At 43.2% G+C, this 25,320-nt stretch overlaps 1 protein-coding gene across 15 annotated transcripts in view; it reads left to right on the top strand.

The window, feature by feature from the left end:
- Positions 1 to 25,320, top strand: part of mpp7a (MAGUK p55 scaffold protein 7a) — a 400,728-nt gene that overhangs the window by 140,047 nt on the left and 235,361 nt on the right. The window lies entirely within an intron of this gene.

Genomic DNA, 25,320 nt, shown 5'->3' with positions numbered 1-25,320 from the left:
CTTGAACCCAAATTTAACTGCTGGTGTTCTAGAACTGGTCTTGGCTCCTGTTTAGCATATGGGTCCCTGGTAATGACCTCCTACCACCACTTCCATCAGGCAGAAGATACACACACGATCAAGCTCAGGAACAGCTGCTTTCTGACTGCTGTCAGACAGTTGAATGGACTGAAGCCTCAAATAATGTAACCTGCAATGAACCTGTACATTTTGATCTGTACACCTTTTGCTTGCTGCGATGTGCCTGTTCTGCTCATCAACAAAGCTTTCCACTATATTTCAGCACATACGTCAATAAATCAATTTAAGAAATAAAACACCATGTTAAAGGCAGTTATTCTGAGTGAAGAGATCAACTAAGTACACCTCTGGCTCAGATGGGTGAACGATCTGCATGGTAAAATTTGGAGGTCATATGCATGTGGAATGGCTGCTGTAAATGCAGATTTCTCTCCACAGTATGAATGTAAAGGAAACTGGGCGATTTAATGTATTCATAAAATTCTAATTAAAATAATTGTCATCTGCAGCATTGTCCATTACACTGTAATTCTTGACCCTTTGTAAAACAACATTTGATCAAGAAAAACTGCATCCAAAGTATAGGTACAATAATCTTTTCTGACATTCTTCCAACAGCTATTTCTTTCAATTAAATAGATTCCAAATGACTGTTAGTGCTTCAGCTTCTGTAAACTTAGGCCAAGCTCCTAAACAGCTACTTCTGAGAAAACAGATGTTAAATATCCTCAAATAACTCTGAAGAATTTAACCGAATGTAGGTATATGTCGTTTATACTGGACAGTTCACCTTGAATTGAATGAGGATCAACTGATTGTTCTTGTTAAAGTATTTTTATTCACAGCACTTTTTATTACAGTTAAATGGAAACAGTTTTGCATCTATGACACAGAATTGGTTTTGTGCTAAAATGCCACTTAATCTTACTTGATCCTAGAAATGACAGCCAGGTCATTTCTTCCTTTCAAGCCAAATTTTAGATCAAAACAGCACAGGAACTTTTATTAAAAGCATAATCAACCAAAAGACTACTACTGTACATTATGTTAAGCCAGCCCAATGGGGTTTTAGAGCATTATGTGTGCCTGTTTCTCATTAACGCTATAAAGTTTTATAGTATTAGTCTGGCAGAGAGATATGTATTTGCCCTTGTTTTGCTGCTAATTTTGGACATACTTCTTTTGGGTGGATTATTACTTTAGCATCATAGCTGTGTTGTTGGATGAGTAATCTAAAAGCTGGATTGATGATCCAGAGACATGAGTTCAAATTCAATCTCAACAGCTGGGAAATTTCAACTGTGATAATTAAATACATCTTAAAAAAAATTTAAAAGCCCATCTCCATAATATTGAGGTAAAATAACTAGTCTGGTTCACAAGTATTGTTTTGAGAAACAAGTTTGCAGTCCTTGCATGGCCTGGGTTATGTATGTATGACTCCAGACCTGTATCAGTGTGTATCAAGCTTTCATTGTATCAAAATTTAACAACAACAAGAAGATGAATCCACTAGACATCAACCTAAATAGTGGTTATTAAAATTCAGAAGGCTGTATGCACTGAAAAATAGAAGATTGAAACCTAGTCTTCATGCATGCTTTTATTTAGAGACACACATTACATCTGTGGCACACTTGAGTAAAAATCATATTTTAAGACAGTTTCTATACATTAAGATTTTCATTTTTAAAAAGAAACCTGATAGGATGTATTATTACATCCTAAGGTAGGGGCTTGAACCTGGAGGGGTAAGGATACCACAATTGTGTCACAAGGCCTGTTTGCTCCTAAGGACACTACCATTGTGCCAGACGATCATGCAGTTGGGACCCCAGTTAATGCCCTCCACTAGACACAAGAAAGTTACCAAGTGCCATCAACCTTTGAGAACTGCCTTCAATGTATATAGACTTAAATTAAATATTGCCCATGGTGGGAAAAACTCACCAGAATTTTGTAGTACCATGATGTACATTCACCAGAGAGGAGTTGTAGCTATCCTCAAATTTGACTCCGGAACCCCCTGAGTTCACATGGCATCAGCTCAAGTATCCTGCCCACTGCCACAATGACTGCTTCTCAGATGACAACATCTTTATAGAACAAAGAACAAAGAAAATTATAATACAGGAACAGGCCTTTGGCCCTCTGAGCCTGCACCGACATGCTGTCCATCACAATGCTACCTGTTCATGTTGAACATAACCTGGAAGACGAACTCGGGAAAAGAAATGCAGGAAATATATTCTCATTGAGGGCTTCAGTGCCAGGCTGAACCTTAGTCAAAGGTGAGAAAGTCATCATTGGGTAAAATCTGTGATCTCATCGTCCTCTGGATCTATCTGGAACAAATGCAACCACCTATGGCTATTTTGCTCAAGTTCAACATCGGAGTCAGATATGGAGACCAACTCTTATCTTCATATAGAGAACATCCTCCATCATATTCTTCCAATATACTTTGCTTCAAGTTTGTCCACTTCTAAATGCAAATTCCTATCATGGGTCTTCATGTGACCAAATGGGCTGATGACCTGCAGATCTTTAGATACATGAGGTAGTGAGATCTGGAATGCAGAATTTGTTTCCTTTCTTTTCCTTGCCTCTATTCCACCTCATCGTTACAGCATTTGGACTCAAAGAAAGATGCATCTTGATGGACAAGTTGCCATTTTGAATGATTGGATGTCAATGCTACCATGCTTCAGAGAGGTTCAGAGTGTCTTTGTAAGGTTTTTTAGTTTTCTCTTGAATACTATCTATTTTAAAATTAAGAAAACAGAGCCAGTCAGGGATAACAAGGTGTAGAGCTGGATGAACACAGCAGGCCAAGCAGCATCAGAGGAGCAGGAAAGCTGAAGTTTCGGGTCTAGACCCTTCTTAAGAAATGGGGGAGGTGAAGGGGATTCTGAAATAAATAGAGAGAGTGGGGAAACAGATGGAAGATGGATAAAGAAGCAGAGAGGCCGAGAGGAGACAGACAGGTCAAAGAGGCAGGGATGGAGCCAGTAAAGGTGAGTGTAGATGGAGAGTTAGGGTGGGGGTAGGTCAGTCCAGGCAAGACGGATATGTCAAGGAAGCGGGATAAGGCTGGTAGGTGGCAGGTTGGGGGTGGGGCTTGAGGTAGGAGGAGTGGATAGGCGGGAGAAAGGATGGTCAGGTTAGGGAGGCAGGAATGAGCTGGCCTGGTTTTGGGGTAGTTGGAATTGCCATTTTGAATGATCGGTTGAAAGCTCCTCCTGATTATTGATGTCAATGCTACCATGCTTCATGGAGAGGTTCAGAGTGACTTTGTAAGGTTTCTTAGTTTTCTCTTAAATGCTATCCATCTGAAAATTAAGAAAACCGAGCCAGTCAGGGATAATAAGTTGTAGAACTAGATGAACACAGCAGGCTGAGTAGGAAAGCTGATGTTTCGGGACCCTTCTTCAGAAATGGGGGAGGTGAAGGGGATTCTGAAATAAACAGAGAGAGGGGGAAAGCAAATGGAAGATGGATAAAGGATCAGATAGGTGGAGAGGTGACAGATGGGTCAAAGAGACAGGGGTGGAGCCAGTAAAGATGAGTGTAGGTGGGGAGTTAGGGTGGGGGAGGTCAGTCCAGGGATGATGCTTTTTGGCCATTCCAGACATGGTGTTCAGTCTGTCATAGATGAGTTTGTAGTTTTGCTTGAATGTTTATATTACTGGTTTCATGAAGGACACAATCATTTGTTAACTGGTCTTCCTCACACTGATTCTAGAGGATGAGGCGAGGCGTTGCTGGTGGAATTTCTGGGATACTGTTTTGTGTCATTGTTGCACAGCTCAGGTCTGACTGTAGTATAGGAATGTGATAACAACTGCTCTGCTCATTCAAATGTTCGTGGACTTGTGGAGGTCTTTGTTGTCAAAAACTAGCTGCTATAATTTACAATTACGCTGTGGGAACAATAGAGGTATTTTTCTTTTGCCTGTAATAGGGAAAATCCTGACTCCGACTTGCCTAAATTGCCCACTTCCTATAGCTGGAGATAAACTCCCAGAGATGTGCTATTTACAATTTAACTGATACTGGCTATTCAACTCAAAAATCAGCTGCGCTATGGTGTGAATATTAAACACAACTTGAATAGAAATTCGTCAATTTCAGTCACCTCCATGCCAGAATTAAACTGCCAATCACAGACAGACATGAAATACAGTCCACAAGCTGAATGCAATTTTCTTGCTCACTCTGCACTAGATTTGTAAGCCACACTCAATCACTTTTAACTCTGCATTTAAAAGACTCAGCTATTCTTGAATGCTACCAAAACAAAATACATTTCAACTCAAAAGAGATCCATAAAGTACTTTATCACCACCACCACCCACCAATCAATACTGAAGGAGAGCTTCTGGAACTCAGAGTGCATTTCCCGAACCTTGACAGCTACCCCTCTCAACTCCCTCAACACCTGATCCCCCCCCCCCCCCCCCCGCCCCTAAAGATACATGTTTACCATTTTTAATCTGAATATCATGAATGTGATATAACCCACCCCACCTATCTGAACGAGTGCAACTCCAGTAACACAATAAGCTGAACACCTTCCAGGGAAGTGTAATGTGCTTTGATTGTCATCCCATTCTCCAAGTTGAACACTCACTTTCTCCTCCACTGTTGTCTTTTAGCTATGGCCTGTGCCACCACAAGATTTACTGCAGTCATCTGCTAAGAGTCCTTTAACAGTAACTGCTAAACATGCAATTTCTTTTGCCCAGAAATTTGAGGGCAATAAGTGCATGTGGACTCTATCATCTGTAAGTACCCCTTCAACTTAGGCTTCATTTTTTCTTGAAAACCTATCAATGTCATTTCAACGTTGTTAGAGCAAATTCCTGGTACTCTGTAACAGCTTTGTGTGAGCACTGACATCACTTACTGCACAGGTTCAAGAAGCCAACTTGCCATATGCTCAAACAGCCAAAGCTGGGCACTAAACATCAGTAATACCCATATCTCAGGAATGAATGGAAAACAAATCCTTGATTTCTCAAACTTTAGTATATAGATATCTAAGTAGTTCTGAACAGATTTTAAATAATTTGGGAAAATGGAAGCAAGTATTATGCAAAAGCTGAGATAATAAAGTGTTGAGCTGGATGAACACAGCCGGTCAGGCAGCATTTTAGGAGCACAAAAGCTGACATTTCGGACCTGGACCCTTTATCTGAAAAGAGGTATGGGGAGAGGGTTCTGAAATAAATAAGGAGAGAGGGGGAGGTGGATCGAAGATGGATAGAGGAGAAGATAGGAGGAGAGGAGCAGTTTCAAGGCTGAAGAGATTACAAGAGAGTTGCAGTGGGAGAGCGATCCCCTGAGGTGTGTCTGGAGGGAGGAGGGTAACTTCTTTAAGTTAGGTATCCCTGAAAGAGGCTTAGCAGTGAGGTTAAAATTGTATCAGAGATAATGGGAACTGCAAAAGCTAACTTTTTCTTTGTCTTGCACTTCAAATGAATTTTCATTTGCTCAGAAACACATGGAAGCATCTATCATTTAGAAAAGCACAAATGTGGATACCATGCCTTTTTAAAATCATAAACCTTGCTTTATAACTTAACAGACCTTGCTTAATAGCTATGAGGGATATGACAAGAATGGTGATATTAAATTTCTCTAGACTAACAGTAACTTTTTCCATACTGATGTCAAAAATGTTGAACATCTGGAACCTGCCGCGTGAGTGCATGGCTCACTCACTGCAGGAACATTTTTATCAATTTTTAGCTAGTCTCTTGTTAGCTACTAAAATTTTTCCATACGGTGCTTCATATCAAATAAAGACTAGAGCAATTGCATTTTTTGGTGGTTTTTTCAGAAGCGATGTCAAACATTGGGAAGACACCATTAAAATCTATTTTTTTTAATGTTAGTAACACATGGGGATTGGTCCCATGGGTTTTTTGTCTTTGTGCGCCATGGAATGCACAGTAAAAATTGTTTCAGTACCTGAAATATAAACCACTTGACAGTTTTATTTTGAAACCATTTTTACGCCTTTATTGCACACGATAATTCAGATTCTGATTGAAGGAAGTAATGCCACAAGGTTCACATTTCCAAATTGAGAACAAATTTTGTAATTTGTTGTGGCTATTCATTGCAATATATTTTTTTCAATCTGCAAATTGAAGTTTGTTATTTACTTCTGTGTAATATTTGCGCAGAATGATTGCCGTTATTGTTGTTGAGCCAGCCATACAGCACGGAAACAGACCCTTCAGTTCAACCAGTGCAAGCAGAGTCCTGTGGAAGCTTGAGAGAACTGAGAACCTTCTCATTTCTCCTCATGAGAATTCCCCCTCAGTGGCTTCACTTGAAACCCAGAACTTGGTGTATCAAACCTTATGGCAGAACTTTGAGCCTATGTTTTCAGGATGCATATTTGACATTGTAACCAACATTAATTATAATTTTGATGGTCAAATTAAAAGTTAAAAGCCCTATTCAATTACCAAGTGTTTAGTGTCCTCATGATTTGTTCAGTAAATACTGCTTGTTAAACTATATAAATTAACTAAATTGCCACTCACTGCTGAGTTCTCAATTATCCATTGAAAAATTCGCTGCAATTTTCTTCCTAGTCTTTGAGATGTGATATTATCTCCAGCAGGGTATTTTATATGATGGTTATATTCTCCCTGTAACATAGGAAGCTAAACATGAATATTTTAATATTGAAGAATCCAATTGACATTTATTACATATGGACATGACATCCTTCAGTCACATCAGTGTCTGTATCATCAAACTATTAGATTGCAACCGACAAGCGTGCTCCAAATAAATGGAGGTAAGATGGTGTCTGATACCATTACACCCTCAGGTAACAGGCCATGATTCAGTCAAGATATAATAAGCATGTTTTTTTAAAGCGCACTGACATATTGACTGAGAAATATAATGCAACAGTCTGTCTAATAAGGTGAGGAAAATAAAATGCTGCCTGCCTTCCTACTTCCTTGTCGCAAGTGAATTAAACAGGAAAACACTATTAAGCAGAGAATAAGTCAATGTACAAACTGTTGCTTGGGTTCACACATCATGACTTGGCTTTTGTGGAATACTGTACTGTTGAGCAGATATTTTAGTGGAACTCATGGCCACTATGAAATGCTGCTTCCAGTTTAGAGAAGAGGAAGTTGGCATGGAAAATTGTTGATGGTTTACAATAATGGAGTCTGATCACAATAAAAACTGAGGTTTTTGAATATCATAAACATGTGCTGTTGAAGAAAATGTACAATAATGGTGTGCTATTTGTCTTTTTATTATTTTGCGGTCAAGTTTAGCATTGTTCCGAATGCCAAGTAATTTATTAATTTAATAAGCTTTAAATGAACTAAGATTTACTCACAAATTGTGCATGCGTTATCATTACTTGTGACTTTAAATGTCTACATATATTTAAACAGTACCAATAGCCTGCATTTCTTTAGTTTGTTGGCATGTGAAGAGTTTCAGAAAATATAAATATCAGTATGCAGTTAGTTGCTAAACTTTCCAGTTGAGGGCAATGTTTGCTGCTTCAAGATCCTACTGTATAAATTGTTGTGTTGTACTAGAAAGAGCTATAGATCGCAACCTGAAACAAGCCTGCAGTTTGCTTTGAATAATAAAGCGAAATCGTGGACATTTAACTGCTCTGTTTATTGTGGATTGTGCCGTATCAATAACATGAATAAATATTTGCCTGTTAAGTCATTATGTAAATTTTGAATGAAAAAGTAACATTTAGTGGACCATGCATGCAATTTGTGACAAAAATATTCATTAGTTGTGTTTGGCCGCTGTTGTTGTGCATTCCCTCACTTTCAAGTTGATCTGTGGTAGACAAATAGTGAACAATGTTCTTCATGTTGTACAAGAGTACACCTTCTGACAGTTCTATGTCAGAAATAAAGTTTTTCAACCAGAGGAATGCTGTTTCTGCATCAGTGACTGGATTCAGTTAATAAATGAAAATGTTGGTTTGGAAGGACTTAACAGTCTGCTTGCTAAAGTTTTATAACTTTGGCATGGCAGAGTACCTTACAAAATCTTGTCTCAACAACTTGTTCCATGGTTTTGTAACGCATTATGGATTCTTGAGAGAAGACATTGAATAAAATGACAGAGTTGCTAATATATGCTAACCTGGGATTAAGTATCAACAAACGTGGAACCTTTCAGTCGGGTAATATTTTATAGCTCAAAAACATTTGCAACAGTTTTTTTCCCTTCACATCAGAGCCAATTTTCCACAATGCAGCAGTGATGAGAATCACTGTACTGGCTGTGAGGAGGCTGCCATTTGAGAGAGCTTGACCGGCAACAGTAAGGATAGGATATTAAATTGCATATTTCTACTGACAATTAACATACTGCAGTCGAAACAGCAAGTTATACGATTGCCACATTGCACAGAGAGGAAAAATCCTTTCAGCTACAGATTTGTACAATTGAGCAAGCTAATATCTATCCTACTGCTGCTGCAGGAGTACTTCCTTGACTGCAATCATTATTCACAGTAAAAACAATGATCCAAATGTTGCCCTGGAATATTTGAAAAGAAAGCTCTTCCGTTAACCCCATTTTTTGATACTTAGTTGTAATCTGTATTGGAATGCTCATGTTACAGCACGAAACTGCTGTTGTAGACCCCTTCTAATGGATTAAAGTTTGCATTAAATTGCATTAAAGATATGATTTTCCTCCCCACCACACCAAGGATTCTGAAAGTGTGTTGACTCTTCAATAGTAGATATAGCTGCGTTGTTCCACACTATAGCCATGATTTATCAATGCATACGAAATAACCAGTTAGAGTAAAATGGTTCTCTATCCCCCGGATCTGCAGCCAGTAATTGGCTAATTACCAGGTGTGTTAGGCACAGTCGTGCAGATTTTTTTTGTTTGGAGGTTCTGCACAAGACAACAGGTTGTTTAGAGACCTGTGCTTCAGCACAAATCACATGATGTGATGAGTCTCTGATTTGCACATAATTATTTCTAAGACTGACTCACACTCTTTCAGCATTCTAATTGATCTGGCTAGGGAGCTTCATCCACACTGTATTACCAGGGTCTATTTCTGCAAGCAATTTTGTATTCCTGTCATAGTACTGTTGTTGATGCATGCAAAATCCTGAATGCCTTCCTCTGTCAAAATCTAAGGTGTAGGAGTGTTATCACGAAGGACGTGAGGTCTTGCAGGTGCTGCCTGTGAGGTTTTTTATTCACCTTGTAGGTATACCTTCATTCAACATGTTGTAGCGCTAGAAACACTGTTAGGCTGGACTCGCTGCATTTTGTGAATAGTTGCTTGCCAGTCTTGGCATTCTCAATCATGCTCTTAGAACATAAATACAATAAATAACATTATATCTCTTGATCCCCCCCCAACTCTTCGACAGCCAGTGCAAAATTTGAAGATGCAGTTTGTGGGCCATTACATTACTAGGATTTTTTTTTATCAGAAAACTGTCAAACATCTCGTGACTTTCTCTCAAAACAATATGTGGTAACCGAAGTAAGGCTGCTATCTTGGGTCAACTTTACTGCAATAGTCACAAACAAAAGAGGATGGTTCACCCAGGTAACTCGTAAAGATTGTTCTCAGCTTTGAACCAAGACCCATCCATGATCTTATATTGATGTAATGGTCTTCTGGCTTGGAGAACACTGGATGAATAACAACTGGAAACTTATTACTTAAGGTCTCTTGATTTCCCGCATCAGTAGAAGTTGCTGAAGATTCTATTGATATAAACTTCTATGCCAATATATTTTGAAAGAGTTACTAACGTTAATTTCTCATGTGATGCAGCAGGTATGCAAAGTTACTATCCTTGGAATATCTGTGTCCCTAAAGCAGTTCATTCATCTCAAGTCAAATAAGTTGGAGGCAGTTATATTTTTCTAACTTGATCACAGCTTAGCTATACTTTCATTTGTTGTCACAAGATTAAGTTCATATCATGGTCCTTACCAGTTGGTAGAGTTTGACAAGCAGCATCTTGTCAGTGTATCTACAAGACTCATCTTTACTTGAATATTTTGCCAACTGTTTTTGATTTGGAGTTTCATCTGCATTCTTTGTAGTAAGGGGTATTGTACAGTTCTTTGAGAGACTGGTTCTAGGTCATGGTAATCTATTCAACAGTCATCGTGTTCCAGTATTAAACACAAGCCTTAAATTTATCAGAGGTGGACATTATCTATAGTGGCTCTATCTCCACCTCTACATCTCCCACTGCTGCTGTAATTGTCTTTGATGCACACACATCATTAATACATTTAGGCTAGATTGAGGTTGAGTGCAGCGATGAGTGATTTCAGTATTTTCCTTGGTTGGGGAGTCCAGAACCAGAGGGTGGCCAGGGTTGGGGGGTGCAGTGCGGGGAGTCAATTTAAAAATAAGGATGCCATTTAGGTCTGGAATAGATGAAAAATCTTTTTACTCTGGATGATACATCTTTGGAATTTTCTGCCAAAGATCTCTGTGGAAGCTGAATCTGAGAATATATTTAACTGGTTAGCTTGGATGGCTGGTTTGTGTTGCAGAGTGATGATAACAGTGTTAGTTCAGCTCAGCATTGGCTGAGGTTACTGTGAAGGACACTCTCTGTTCCATCCTCTCCCTTCGCCTGAGGCGTGGTGATGTCAGGTTCAACCATCACCAATCATTTCTCTTTGAGAGAACAACCCAATGGCCTGGTAAGACCATCGGGACTTTACCTTTTAAAGCTGAAATTGATTAAAATTTTAACTGTCAATGTTGTAAAGGGTGATGGGGATAATGTGGGTAAAAGACATTGAAGAGATACTAAGAACTGCAGATGCTGGTGTCAGAGATAACATGGCGTGGAGCTGGAGGAACACAGTAGGCCATGCAGCAGCAGAGGAGCAGGAGTGTTTCGCCAGGCAGCAGAGGAGGAGCAGGACAGTTCTGCTGTGTTCCGCTAGCTCCACTGTGTTATTTGTAAAAGGAATTAAAGTGTTTGATATCCTATGATAATAACAAATGGGCTTCAGATTGGTTTCACAGGTCGGCGCAACATCGAGGGCTGAAGAGTCTATACTGCGCTGTAATGTTCTGTGTTCTATTATTCCTGTTACTGTGTCCCAAGGACTAGTTAGGCTCATGATCACAACTTTAAGCCATTGCACAGCTTATACTTGCAATTCTCCCACAGAACCAGTCCATACACTTCTGTGTTAAATCACTAAGTGACTTGTTTCTGACAGATGTGGGAGAAAATTACTCTAATATGTATCAATCCTTGCAGCGTCAGTGGGTGTCTGTACTGAAGTTGCTTGCAATCCACAATGATCTCTGCACTCCATCTCTTTTAATAATGTTTGTCCACGAGAAGATGTGATGTCACAATCAAAGGTTGCATGTCTCAAAATCCAGCCTAATGGCATGTAGGCTTTTCTACCCAGCAGAGGCTGTACATTTGCACTCAACAACTTTCTGGTCCGGTCCAGATGACACTTGCAACCCCCACGTTGTATTTATCCTTTAATAAAGAGACGTGTTCTGCCATTAGATATAATCATACATATAAGTAGTTCTATCTTGAGAAGTTTGAAGTCTCTCATTGCATTTTTTTCTACAAGAAACCCAGGTTTGTATTACATGTGCAGCTATGTCTATTTGAGGTCTTGAATACTTGCCAGTTTCCAGCTTAATTGCATACTGAGTCATTAAAACTGACCCCACTGATGATTTCTTTATGTCTTTGCGTCTGTTGCTCCATTTGTGTGCAGCCAGTTCTCTGTTTATGGCATTTTCTGTAACGTGCTTTGTTTGTTCTCACTTTTTTTTGATACCAAGTTATTTTCCTATGTTTCTTCCCAGTGTTACAGTATGGAGGACCCTTTGGGGATTCTTTAGAATTGAGCTGCAACTTGCTTCTAACTTGACCTCCAGTTTCCTTTGTTTCAAATATAACACTCACTTTCTATCCATTCAGTTCCCTGGTGACTTGAGTGTATGAAAAACTGTGCTTTTAGCTCACATGGTAAATCCCATCCGTGTTCAACAATATTATGTTAACAACTTGAAGTGGTTTCTTGAATACCCTTGACTCTTGCATAATTTTCCGGATGGTATAAAGTTGAGCCTTCACCCTTTGGTGTGTTTTCATCCAGTTGTCTGTTACTGATTTTGCATTTCTTGATTGGGTGGGCCAGTGGACCGAAAAGTGGTAGATGAAGTTTAATTTAGATAAATGTGAGATGTCATCTTATGGTAAGGCAAACCAGGGCAGGACTTGTACAGTTAGTGGTAGGGCCTTTGGGAAGTGTTGCCAAAAAAAAAGACCTAGTGGTGTATGTGCGCGGTTCCTTGAAAGTGGAGTCGTAGCTGGACAGAATGGTGAAGGAGGTGTTTGGCACAGTTGCCTTTATTGGTCAGACATTGAGTATAGGAGTTGGGGCATCATGTTGCGCCTCTACAGGTCATTGGTGTGGCCACTTTTAGAGTACTACATGCAATTCTGGTCACACTTCTACAGGAAGGATGTTAAACGTGAGAGGGTGCCAAAAAGATTTACAAGGATGTTGCTGGGACTGGGCGGTTTGAGCTATAAGGAGAGAGTAAACAAACTGGGGCTTTTTCCCCCGGAGTGTTAGAGGCTAAGAGGCAAATCTTTCTCGCAGAGAGTGATGCATGTATGGAATGAGCTGCCAGAGGAAGTGGTGGAGGCAGGTACAGTTCGAACATTTAAAATTCATCTGGATGGGTGCCTGAATAGAAAGGGTTTACAGGAGTATGGGACTTGGTCAGATTGGAATGCCTGATCATTTTTGTACGCGTTAGACCAAAGAGTCTCTTTCCATGCTGTATGACTCTGTCACCAAAACCCTATGTATACCTTCTGAATTCAAGCTTTGTAAGGCTGGTGATCCTGAAAAAAGCTTTGTCAGCACATTGTCTATCTTGTCTCTGTCATCATCCATGGCTCAGTTGACTGCATGGAGTGGACTTTTTCAGCTTTACACTTGGAGAAATGTTGGCTTCCACTCTGATGAAACTCCCTCTCAAATGAGTCGCTCCTTTTGATTTGTGTCAATAACTTTTCCGCAAAATTCACACCGAATTTCAAGAGCCTGATGTTGTAACTGGGCACCTACAAATTATGTTGTGCATATACTTTTGTTCTCATGTAACTTCAACAACTGTGCCAATCATAAAAACAGTCATTATCATATTAATTGGAGAAGCACAATCAAATTGCCAAATCACCTACACCGATTTTCGATGATTGTTATCTTCTTATCTTCCTCCGTATGTTGCTTTCCTTGATAATGTTCCTGTGAAACACCTTGTGATGTTTCATTTTGTTAAAGAAGTTGTACAAATGTATGTTGAGGTTTGAGTCACATGATGAATTCCACAATAATTATTTCACAATCACTAAGTTTCTGGACTTGAGAACATTTTTGACATCTTTTCACATCAGTAGACATTGTACTGAAGAGTACTCTGACATATATCTGAACTCAAGAAAGTGGGCAGAATGATTGTAATGAGGTCAGCCAGGTGGATGTAATAGAATGAGTTCCCTGATTGGGGCTGTTAATGTGTCCCAATCAGCGAGCTCTGGCTGACAGATCAGAAGATTGCAGGTTCGCGTCCGATCTGGCTTGAATGCAATTGGCAACTTGAACACATAAGCATTGCCCTTATTCAGCTTTGCTTGTTAATGGTTCATTGGCCACATGGGTGTTTTTGTGGTGGTGTAAAGTATAGAATAAAGTTTTTGCACAAGGGTTTTAAAAAAAAGGAGTGTTAGACATCCTGTTCACTCTGTGAGCTGCCTCTGAGGAAGCTAGGTCAGTGTCAAGGATCTCCGGGTGTAAATGAAGGGTGTCTTGGCAATGGGATACCAGCCTCTGTGGAGCTATTTCAGCAGGGTTATACTGCCACCTGCAAATTTGCCTTTGTACCGAGACGCTCAGTCATCCATTGATTTTTTTTTTACTCAAGCTTTGTGCTTTATAAAGTTAGGTCACGCTGATCTGTTGCAGAGCACTACAGTGCTACTAAATAACAGCTGCTGTTACTGTTTATGTCCTTAGGAGATATGACTTCTTTTCTCCTGTTAAATATTGGGCGTGAATTTTATGAATTAAAACTTGAGAATACAAGGAGTGCTAATACAGAATTTAGTGAAATAGTGAAGAGAGTGTTGACTGAAGTAAACTAATATTCTACTTGATGTTCTGTCACAAAAATGAATCTTTGTTACGTTTTTGAAGCAGTTTTGCTCCAGTTCTAAGAATTGGGACGATTTAAGACTTTGCAATGTCTGAGTATATTGCTGGAAATATTTGTTTCTTTAATCACCTATCTCCATATCTCGCATTGCACTGCGAATGACATTGATGCTGCTTGAGATTGCTGAATTGTGTGGTTGGCAGCATATTTGTTTGATTACATGCAGGTGTGCTGATTGTGAAAAGTGTCGCTTGTGTAACCTCTGCATAGTAGCATGAAATGGCTTGCTTAATCTGTGGTTAAAACATTTGAGATGCTTTATCTGTGCAGTATATATTGTGGTCAAGAGAGCACTTTCCAGGTCCAGAGTGAGTTTTTAAACTTATTTGCATGAAACACAGTGACTAATGATTTAATCAGATCTGAAACAAGAATAGAAATTACGGCAGAATTTCAGCAGGTCTAGCAGAATCTGTGGGGAGAAAGCAGAGTTAGAATCCATTGACTTCTTCAGAACAGATCTGATAAGAAAAGCCAGTATCCTACAGAGATAATGGGAACTGCACATGCTGGAGAATTCCAAGATAATAAAATGTGAGGCTGGATGAACACAGCAGGCCAAGCAGCATCTCAGGAGCACAAAAGCTGACGTTTCGGGCCTAGACCCTTCTTCAGAGCTCTGATGAAGGGTCTAGGCCCGAAACGTCAGCTTTTGTGCTCCTGAGACGCTGCTTGGCCTGCTGTGTTCATCCAGCCTCACATTTTATTATCCAGTATCCTACAGGATAGTTTTGCATCTATTTCTCAATCAAACTTGCAAGGCCAGCAAATGTGCATGATTGCCGGGTATTGGGGCTGTGAAAAACTGGTGTCAGAATGCAAAATTGTCACTGTAGCTAAGTTTGTGGATGACACAAAAATATGAAAAAAGGCAAGCCACAAAGAGTCTGTGGAGGATTGTAGACAGATCACATGATTGGGCAAAAGCTTGGTGGATAGAACATAATGTGGAAAAATGTGAGGTAATGCACTTTGGCTGACAGAAGAGTGGAGGTGAATACTACTAAAATGGTGAAACTCTGCTGAAAGCTACAGAACAGAGAGAATTTTAAGTTGAAAAATGAAAAAATTAAAATGTTTGAACAGTAGCCATTGAGCTTCAGGCTTCAAAGGTGTCTTTAGCTCATGACATCAAAGCACGTGTGAATTTGTTGGAATAGCGCTACTCCACTCCGATGTACTTTGCTAAAGGATCTACAGTGAATCAGGGAGAGGCAGTTCTTGCTGCTGGTCATGAAATTCAGGCCCCTATAGTTTTATTTTCACTTTCATAGAGACCAGCATTGAAATGGTATTTGATAGGATGATGGTGACCAGTGCAAAGCATGACAGGAAGAGGAATCAAGGACAAGAGCGAAAGACAGACGGGAATTTAAAAGAAGTGGCAGGGAGAGAAATCTTGGGCCAGAATTAAACAGGGTCACAGTGAAATATCATGGGTATGGGACGAGTTATGTTTAAGGTAGAAGTTTTAAGGCTCTGTGTGGTAATATGTGGAGCATTTGCAGTAAATGACTTAATCATACAAATTGATGAAAATAGGGATATTCAGTGTTTAGGAAGGTCAGACAAAAAATAATGAAGTGAAGGAATTGCTGGTTAAAGAGGAAGTTTATTGCAATAATGACGAAGGATATCGGGTCTAGTGGTGTGGAGTCTGGGTGTAGCTGAGAAACACCCAACAGTTTAAAACAAATTTGTGGGGTTTAAGTAGACACTCAAACTGTAAAGGGCAATATTATTAAATTGAAAATTAGATCCACATGGAATAAGAGAACATTTGTAATTATGGGTGATTTTAATTTGCAGATAGATTGAGCAAATTAAATTAGTAATAATACTGTAGAGGAGAAATTCCTGAAGTGTAGCTGTGATGGTTTCCTGGACCCACTATGCCGAGCAGTCAACAGGCTATACTAGCCTGAGTATTGTGTAATAAGAAAGGAATTAATGTCAGCCTCGTTGTGCAAGGATCCTTGAGAAGGCAGGCACAAAGAAAACTTGGAATTACAGACCAGTCAGCCTGATGTAAGTAGAGGGGAAAATGCTGACTTCATTCTAAAATATTAAATAGCTGAGCACTTGGAAAACATTGACAAGATTGGGCAGAGTCAGCATAGATCTATGAAAAGAAAATCATGCTTGACAAATCTAGTGGAATTCTTCAAGAATGTAACTATTAGAGTTGATGAGCATGAGCTAGTGGATGTGGTTTATTTAGACTTGCAGAAGGCTTTCCACAACGTCCTATATAAGAGATTAGCGTTAGCGAGTTTTGAGAAGATTTGTAGCTCAGGTTGAGTTTCTGGATTTGAGTTTGCTCGCTTAGCTGGAAGGTTAGTTTTCAGATGTTTTGTCACCTGTTTTTATTTGAAAAAACATACTTTATTCATAAGATGTACAAAAAATAAAACATATTTATACACCTACCCAGTCATGCAAGCCGCTCCGGGTTACCCAGGGGGTATGTACACCAACTAAAAGAAAATAAAAACAAAGCAAAGAAAATACCCCGGCAGTCGTCTCCCCGCACAGTCCCCGTTGGCCCCCTGACCAGTTGGGGAAGGCGCCAGCTGGGCCCATTTACCAGATAGGGCCCTTTTTTCTATTCTGGACGAGGGGTTTCATACGGTGGTCTTTCCCCACCGTGCCTTGGCGGTGGCTGCCCCGAGCTTTAGCGCGTCCCTCAGCACGTAGTCCTGGACCTTGAAGTGCGCCAGTCTGCAACACTCGCTCGGGGTCAGTTCTTTTCAGCTGGCAGACCAGCAAGTTGCGGGCAGACCAAAGAGCGTCTTTCACCGCATTGATGGTCTTCCAGGCGCAATTGATGTTGGTCTCGGTTTGCGTCCCGGGAAACAGCCCGTAGAGCACGGAGTCCCACGTCACGGAGCTGCTCGGGACGAACCTCGACAAATACCACTGCATCCCCCTCCAGACTACCTGCGCATAGGCACACTCCAGAAGGAGGTGATCAACAGTCTCATGGCCCCTGCAGCTGCCTCGAGGGCAGCGTGCGGTGGCAGAGATTCCAGGCATACATAAAGGATCTCACTGGCAGAGGCCCTCTCACCGCCAGCCAAGCAATGTCCTTGTGCTTGTTTGAAAGTTCTGGCGATGAGGCATTCTGCCAAACAACTTTGGCAGTCTGCGTGGGGAACCACACGAGGGGATCCACCCTCTCCTTTTCCCGAAGGGTCTCGAGGATACTATATGCTGACCGCTGCCTGACAGCCTTGTGGTCAAAGGTGTTTCCCTTCAAAAATTTCTCCACGAAGGACAGGTGGTACGGGACGGTCCAACTACTCGGAGCGTTCCGTGGCAAGGAGGCCAGGCCCATCCTTCGCAACACCGGAGACAGGTAGAACCTCAGTAAGTAGTGACACTTGATGTTTGCGTACTGAGGATCTACGCACAGCTTGATGCAGCCACACACAAAGGTAGCCATCAGGGCGAGGGTGGCGTTCGGTACGCCCTTTCCCCCATTTTCCAGGTCTTTGTACGTGGTGTCCCTGTGGACCCGGTCCATCCTCGACCCCCAAATGAAGTGGAAAATGGCCCGGGTGACCGCAGTGGCGCAGGTCCAGGGAATAGGCCAGGCCTGCGCCACATACAACAGTACCGAAAGCCCCTCGCACCTGACAACCAGGTTCTTACCAGCGATGGAGGGGGACCGGAGCGTCCACCTGCCCAGCTTCTGCTTCAGTTTGGTGATACGCTCCTCCCAAGTCTTAGTGCACGGCCCAGCTCCATCAAACCAAACACCCAGCACCTTTAGGTAGTCTGTCCTGATGGTGAAGGGGATGAAAGAGCGGTCGTCCCAGTTCCCGAAGAACATGGCCTCGCTCTTACCCCGATTGACTTTGGCACCCGAGGCCAGTTCAAACTGGCCGCAGATGTCCAACAGCCTACTCACCGACCGACCGACCGATCGGTGCAGAAGACGGCGACGTCATCCATGTACAGGGAGGTCTTGACCTGAAGGCCTCTGCTGCCTGGGATAGCCACGCCCTTCAGGCACACGTCCTTCCTGATGGATGCGGCGAAGGGCTCCGCACAGCACATGAACAAGGCAGGAGAGAGCGGGCAGCCCTGCCTGACTCCAGATCTGACGGGAAAACTGTCCGATTCCCACCCGTTGATCGAGACTGCGCTAACGATGTTGGTGTAGAGCAGCCGGATTCAATTGCGGATGCCCTCCCCGAACCCCAATTTGGAGAGGACGTGCCTCATGTAAGCATGACAGACCCTGTCGAAGGCCTTCTCCTGGTCCAGGCTGACGAGACATGTGTCCACTCGCCTGTCCTGCACGTAGGCGATGGTATCCCTGACGAGCGCGAGGCTCTCAGCGTTCTTCCTGCCCGGCACAGCACAGGTTTGGTCAGGGTGAATCACCGACTCCAGGACAGACCTGACCCGGTTGGCTATGACCTTGGCCAGGATTTTGTAGTCCACGTTTAATACTGAAATGGGACGCCAATTCTTAATTTCTTCCCTCTCCCCCTTCCTCTTGTAAATGAGGGTGATGATGCCCTTCCTCGTGGACTTGCATATTTCCCCTGCCCGAAGCGCACTATCGTACACCTCGTGCAGGTCCTGGCCGACCAGGTCCCACAGAGCGGAATACAACTCGACCAGTAAGCCGTCGCTCCTGGGAGTCTTATTCCTCTCCAAGGACTTGAGGGCTCTGGTCAGCTCGTCCAGGGATATCGGCCAGTCCAGCCACTCCCTCGTAATGTCGTCTAAGACCTCCGTGATAGACGACAGGAACGACTCGGAGGCTGTGTTGTCCGTGGGCTTCGCGTCATACAGTCTAGCATAGAAGGTTCTGCTGATCCTCAAAATGTCGGGCCGAGACGACGTCACCGAGCCGTCGTCCTCCTTCAGCCGGCTAAGCACAGAGCTCTCTTTGTGCACCTTCTGAAAGAAGAAACGCGAGCACGTCTCGTCCTGCTCCACAGAGTGGACCCTGGACCGGAAGATTATCCTGGAGGCCTCTGCGGCGAAGAGCGAGGCTTGCTGGCCCCTCACCTCGCGGAGGTCCTCTGTGACATCGACCCCCATCAACTGTAGAAGGAGCAGGTTCTGCACCCTCTTCTGGAGTCGCGACAGCTTTCCCCGCCTCTCTCTTGCCTTCCGAACACCCTTGAGGACAAAGAACCTCTTGATGTTCTCCTTCACCGTCTCCCACCAGTCGCCTGGAGACTCAAAGAGGAGTTTCACGGTTCTCCAATCAGCGTACTCCCTCTTGAGCTCCTCGACGTTCTCTGGGGTCAACAGAGTCCTGTTGAACTTCCACGTCCCCTTCCCGGCCTGCTGGTTGTCCTGTAAGTGACAGTCGGCCAGCAGGAGGCAGTGGTCAGAGAAGAACACTTGCTCGACGCCAGTGGGCCTGACCGAGAACACCCGTGACACAAACAGGAAGTCTATCCTTGAGCGGATAGACCCATCTGGCCGCGACCAGGTGTATCTCCGCTGCGCTCTGTCTGCAAGGGTGCTGAAGACGTTTAGCAGCTTGGCGTCCTTCACCGCGCCCATCAGGAATCTGGACATGACGTCCAGTTGACTCCCCCCACCTGTTGTCCCCATGCCAGATCTTCCATCTGCATCGATGATGCAGTTGAAGTCTCCGCCTAGGGTGACCGGCCTGGACGTAGCCAGCAGGGGTGGAAGCCACTGCAGGACGGCCAACCGCTCACTCTGTACCGTTGGGGCGTACACGTTGATCAGCCTCAGGGGAGCGTTACTGTAGTTGACATCAGCCAGTAGGAGGCGCCCCCCCCCCACCTGAACTTGAGAGATGGTGAAGTTGCGCCCCCCCCGCAGCAGAATAGCGAGGCCCGAGGAGCGACAGTCATTACCCCCCACCCCCCACCGACCAGATCAGAGGCCCACAGGACCAGGCGCCGGACCATTTCCTGTACCTGCTGAGCTGCGGTATCCTGCACTCCTGCAGAAACACGAGGTCTGCCTTGACGGTGGTCAGGTAGGCCAACGTGGACACACATCTTGCGGTGGACTTGACGCTGCGCACATTAATGCTTGCAGCTCATACCCATTGTGTGCAGTGACCGCAGTACCCTCCCCAAGTCCAAGGTCCAGCCCCTCCATCTGTCCCTTCATGCCCATTGCCCGGGCTAACTGTTGGACGCTGTCTGGGCTGAGGAAACTGTCCGTGCAGCCTTCCAGATGGCATCTGCCCGTCGGGGGTATGGAGGCAGGAGAGTCCGGCTCTGGGTCAGGCTGGGGACACGCTGTTTCCTCCTTCCCGCCTGAAAGTTCCGAGCGGCACGTGGCTGGGTGTCGGAGGGAGCCTCAGGATGCCTCCCGTCACCTGGAAGCGGGGTGCTGCTTTCCTTCTCCCTTGAGATCTTTAGCTTCTGCTTCGGGCGGGCCTCCTCTGAATCCCCCTCGTCAGAGGAGCTCTTATAGCCCCCCAGTAGCTGCCTCTTCCCGCCTGATGGTTGCGGTGCCTGGGCCCGCCGGCGCACCTTCCTCCTCGCTTTCCGGACCGTTGTCCACTCCCCTGGGTCACCTGTCGACTCCTCCATTGACTGTGGGTTGTCGGTGGGGGGAGCAGAGCCTGCAGGGGCGCTTTGCTGGCCTCGGGTCCGTCCTGCGGGGCTGGGCCCTCCTGCATGACCTGGCCCTCCTGCACATTAGGGGAGGTCCTTGCAGGGCCCTGGTGCCTTCCGGGGGGCTTGCCCCGCATTGCCCCTGCCAGTGACCTGGGTGTAGGTGGATCCCCGTGGCGGCATGCCCTATAGAGGTGGCCCGCTTCCCCGCAAAGGTTGCAGCTTTTTTCTTGTGGGCAATCCTTTGCAAGGTGTCCCTCCTCCCTGCAGATGGTGGCTTTGCAGTCGGCCGCCACGTGACCTGACCTACCGCAGGCATGGCAGACTTTAGGTTGCCCTGCGTAGGTCAGGTAGCCCTTGCTCCCGCTGATCGCAAAGCTGGATGGTGGGTGTACGACATTCCTGTCTGCGCCCGTCCTCAGCGTCACTTTGACCTGCCTCTTACTGGTCCAGATCTCAAAGGGGTCCATGATGTTGGTTCGGTCCCCTTCCACCTTCACGTACCTTCCGAGGATGGTCAGGACATCAACTGCTGGCACATGCAGGTTGTACATGTGTACAGTCACCATAGGGCTCCTCTGCACCGGCATCACGGACAGTGGCCAATTCAGAGAGGGGGCCCTTACCTCCTTTCTCCTTGAAAACCTCCAGGAAGCGCTCGCAAAGCTTGTCACTCCTGAAGGTTACATCGTAGAAGCCTCCTCCGGGGAAATCCTGCAGGCAGTAAATGTCCGCAGCAGCAAACCCACAACAGTCTAACAGGACCCTTTTCGCGAAGATGGTGCGGTCCACGGGTGCACCTTCATCCACCTTCTTCGCAGAAACGCAGATGGTGTTCCGGACCCCCTGATCTGGGGCACGAGCACTTGCCGCAGCCATCGTTGCAGGTTGGCTGCTCCCCTGAACCAGCGTAGGGCTGAAGCCAGCATTAAGATCCACCGGTTGCAAGGGTGCACAGCCAACCCGATAACTTCCTTCCACCTCCAACACAGTCATGCTCTCCTTTTCTCGGTCCACAAAAGCGTGGGTCTTTATTTTGTTCTGGATGTAAGCTGGTTCACTGAGCTGTAAGGTTTGTTCCCAGACAATCAGTCACCATTCTAGGTCACATCAACAGTGAGCCTCCGGTGAAGCGCTGGTGTTATGTCCCGCTTTCTATTTATCTGTTTAGGTTTCTTGGGTTGGTGATGTCATTTCTTGTTTTTTTTCTCAGGGGATGGTAGATTGGCTCCAAATCAATGTGTTTGTTGATGGAGTTCTGGTTGGAATGCCATGCTTCTAGGAATTCTCATGTGTGTCTCTGTTTGGCTTGTCCTAGTTTCGCATGTAAGATTGAAGTGCATGTGGTTGGGGTAGTGTATTGACATGGAGAGCAGGTTGGCAGATAAGCAGCCAAGAATGACAATAAACGGGGCTTTTTCTGATGGCAGCCAGTGACTAGTGGGTTTCTACAGTGACCCGTACCAGCACTGTGTCTATTAAAGATATATATTAATGATTTAAATGGGAGCACTAAATGTGATGTTTCCACAACACAAAGCTGGGTGAAGGATGTCCTATGAGAAGAATGCAGGGATGCTTCAATGTGATTCAAACAAGCTGAGCGAGTGGGCGAAAGCATAGCAGATGGGTATAGTGTGGATAAATTGAGATTATCTACTTGGCTGGCAAAAACAAGAAGGCTGAAAAGCTTTTCACTGAGAGAAGGGAATCTGCAATGAGACATGGGCGTTCTCATACATCAGTCACTGAAGGAAAGTATGCAGAACCAGCAGGTGGTAAAGTAAATAAATAGCATATTAGCCTTCATAATGAGAGGATTTGAGTGCAGGAGTAACAATGTGACACCACGCCAGAATATTGTGTGCCGTTTTGGCCTCCTTATGTGAGAAAGGTGTTCTATCTGTTGAGGGAGTGCAGAAAAACTTTAGTACACTGATTTCCGGGATTGTGGGAGTGATGTAGGTGAAGAGATTGAATTAGTTCTGTACTGGGCGGTATCTAGGCCCCAGGCAGAACCAAAGAACATACACCCTTTGTTGTTTGCTGCAACCCAACACAGCAGCTTTATTCTGAGGCTGTGCATTGTGAAAAACAGTAAAAACAAATCTGCAAGTGGAAGCGGATCAACAGATATGTGGGAGAATTGGGAACAGGGTATTGATTTGGACAATGAGCCATGATTGTAATGAATGGCAGAGCAGACTCGATGTGCTGAATGGCCTATTCCTGCTTCTGTTTTCTCTAGTTCCATATCCTGGAGCACCAAAGGTTAATTAATCCATTTTTTTTGTCTAGATGAATTAATCATTTTACCTCACAGATATAAAGCAACTTCTTGAAAATTTTTACTTTGGACTAATTTTAATGTGTTTGTCTTCCTTCCCTTAGTGTTAGTTTCTGTCTCTCTTGCTGCATCTTGCAGAAGGCTTGGCCATGACTGAAAATTCACTTGGTGAGAACATTGAGGCTGACATTGAACAATCCATACCATTCTATGATAATAAAATGTGAGGCTGGATGAACACAGCAGGCCAAGCAGCATCTCAGGAGCTGCTGCTTGGCCTGCTGTGTTCATCCAGCCTCACATTTTATTATCTCGGATTCTCCAGCATCTGCAGTTCCCATTATCACTCATACCATTCTATGGTTGTACACTTTCCAAGCTATAATCTGCTGTTAGTTGCAAAAGTAGTCCCTTCTCATTCTTAGGCAGTATAGAACTTGTTGGCTGCATACTCTGTCTGTAGCTGTGCTGGAGTCCACAGATTACCTTGTCAAAACAAGTTCCTGTCAGCAGTTATTAGAAAGTTTTTTTGTTATTTGTTGAATGCTTTTGCTGTGGTCTACTTGCGTGTTGTGCCTAACATTAAATGTACAACATTTTTATCCCCAAGACAACTGCTCGTGGTCTGGACGGTGGTAGTAAATTAATTTATTCTGTCATCTGTTTCTTTACTATTAAGGCAAAATATGAACTCCACTTGACAGTGTTAAAGATTTTTGATAGAGCAATTATACCACTGGTATGGTTTTATTAAATTGGGGAACACATCCATTAATTTGAAAAAAAATCTTCTTTTCCCACCACAGCATTTTGTAAAGCTGTGCCAGTTCAGAAAATGAGGAATTTGACTTTAATTTTAACTCTTTGCAATATATATCCGGCAAACTTAAACAGAATTTATAAACTGAGGGAATGCTCCTCTTGATGAACTCAATTTTGCTTTCTTTTGGATAGAATTTGATAAGTGCCCAAATATTTCAGAAATAAATGTGATTTAACCAATCTGAGAGATAAATAAATAATTAAATGTATGAGCAGCATTCACAAAGAATGATTATGAACTGAAGGTCTAATCTGGGAAAGATCGTGAAGACATTTCCCTTAAGATTGTGACATTAAGCAACTCCGTTGCCAAATTTTTTAGTAAAATCTACATTCCCACTCCATCATGGGATTTGCCCACGTTAAATTAAACTTAGTCTAGTTTTTAACAGGCATAATGAGTCTGAGCATGAAAATTAAAAAATGTGCAAGTGTGATGAGTATGAGATAAGAGGCATCAGAATAAGAGATTTGTGAAAAGAAGTAATATTTGGAGAAGCATGTTGTAAATTACTAGTTGTATATTGCTTACATTTTTATTTTGCCGGCTTTTAGCGGCTGTGTATAATTTACATTGGAGGGAAGTTTCAAAAGTTTCATGCCCACAAAGAAATATTGTGATGTGTTTTGAATCTCAGTTTTGTTTTTGTAGTGTTCCCTCAACCATTTTATAGAGTTATAAAAGCATCATAATTGAAGCAGTGTCCCTAGTCTCTGTTGCATGTTTTGTGGTGCAGTTTTATTTTCCATCACTTTGTTTTCTTCATTTTTTTTTTTAAAGGAGTTTATAGCTTTTAGAATAGTGTGCTGACCTCTTTTCAAAATAAAGCTGATATTTTTCCCCATAGCTTTGTACCACTCCAACAGTTACTTTAACTCAGTTTTTTTTTACTTTCAACCTTCTCAGGATTACCTAATGCTAGCAATATATTTGATGAGCAATTATCTGTCATCGCATAGCAAAGGTTTAAGGATGTTTTCAGTCAAATGGCTTTGTTGATTTGGAATATTTATGTATATAGTTTGGTTCTTGTAACTATTGATTCTAACCAGGTTAAAAGGAGCCAAAGTACATTCTTTATGTATTAACAATACACTTCTCAAATTATGAATCAAGAATTCATGGTACAATTGAAAGTGAGCCTAGAACTTTTCTTAAGTCTGATGCTGCTTTTTTTTCTTCTATAGTACAGATAGAAAAACAAAACATCTTGTGTGCGTATAAGACAGGGGAGGAGATGGCATAGTGGTATTATTGCTGAATTGTTCTACCAGACATCCAGATAATGTGCTGGGGTTCTGGATTTGAATCCTGCCAAGGC

Source organism: Stegostoma tigrinum, chromosome 2, assembly GCF_030684315.1.
Source record: "Stegostoma tigrinum isolate sSteTig4 chromosome 2, sSteTig4.hap1, whole genome shotgun sequence".
NCBI classification, from domain to species: domain Eukaryota; kingdom Metazoa; phylum Chordata; class Chondrichthyes; order Orectolobiformes; family Stegostomatidae; genus Stegostoma; species Stegostoma tigrinum.
Note: the sequence above shows the minus strand (reverse complement) of the source record. Positions and strands in the feature narration are given on the sequence as shown.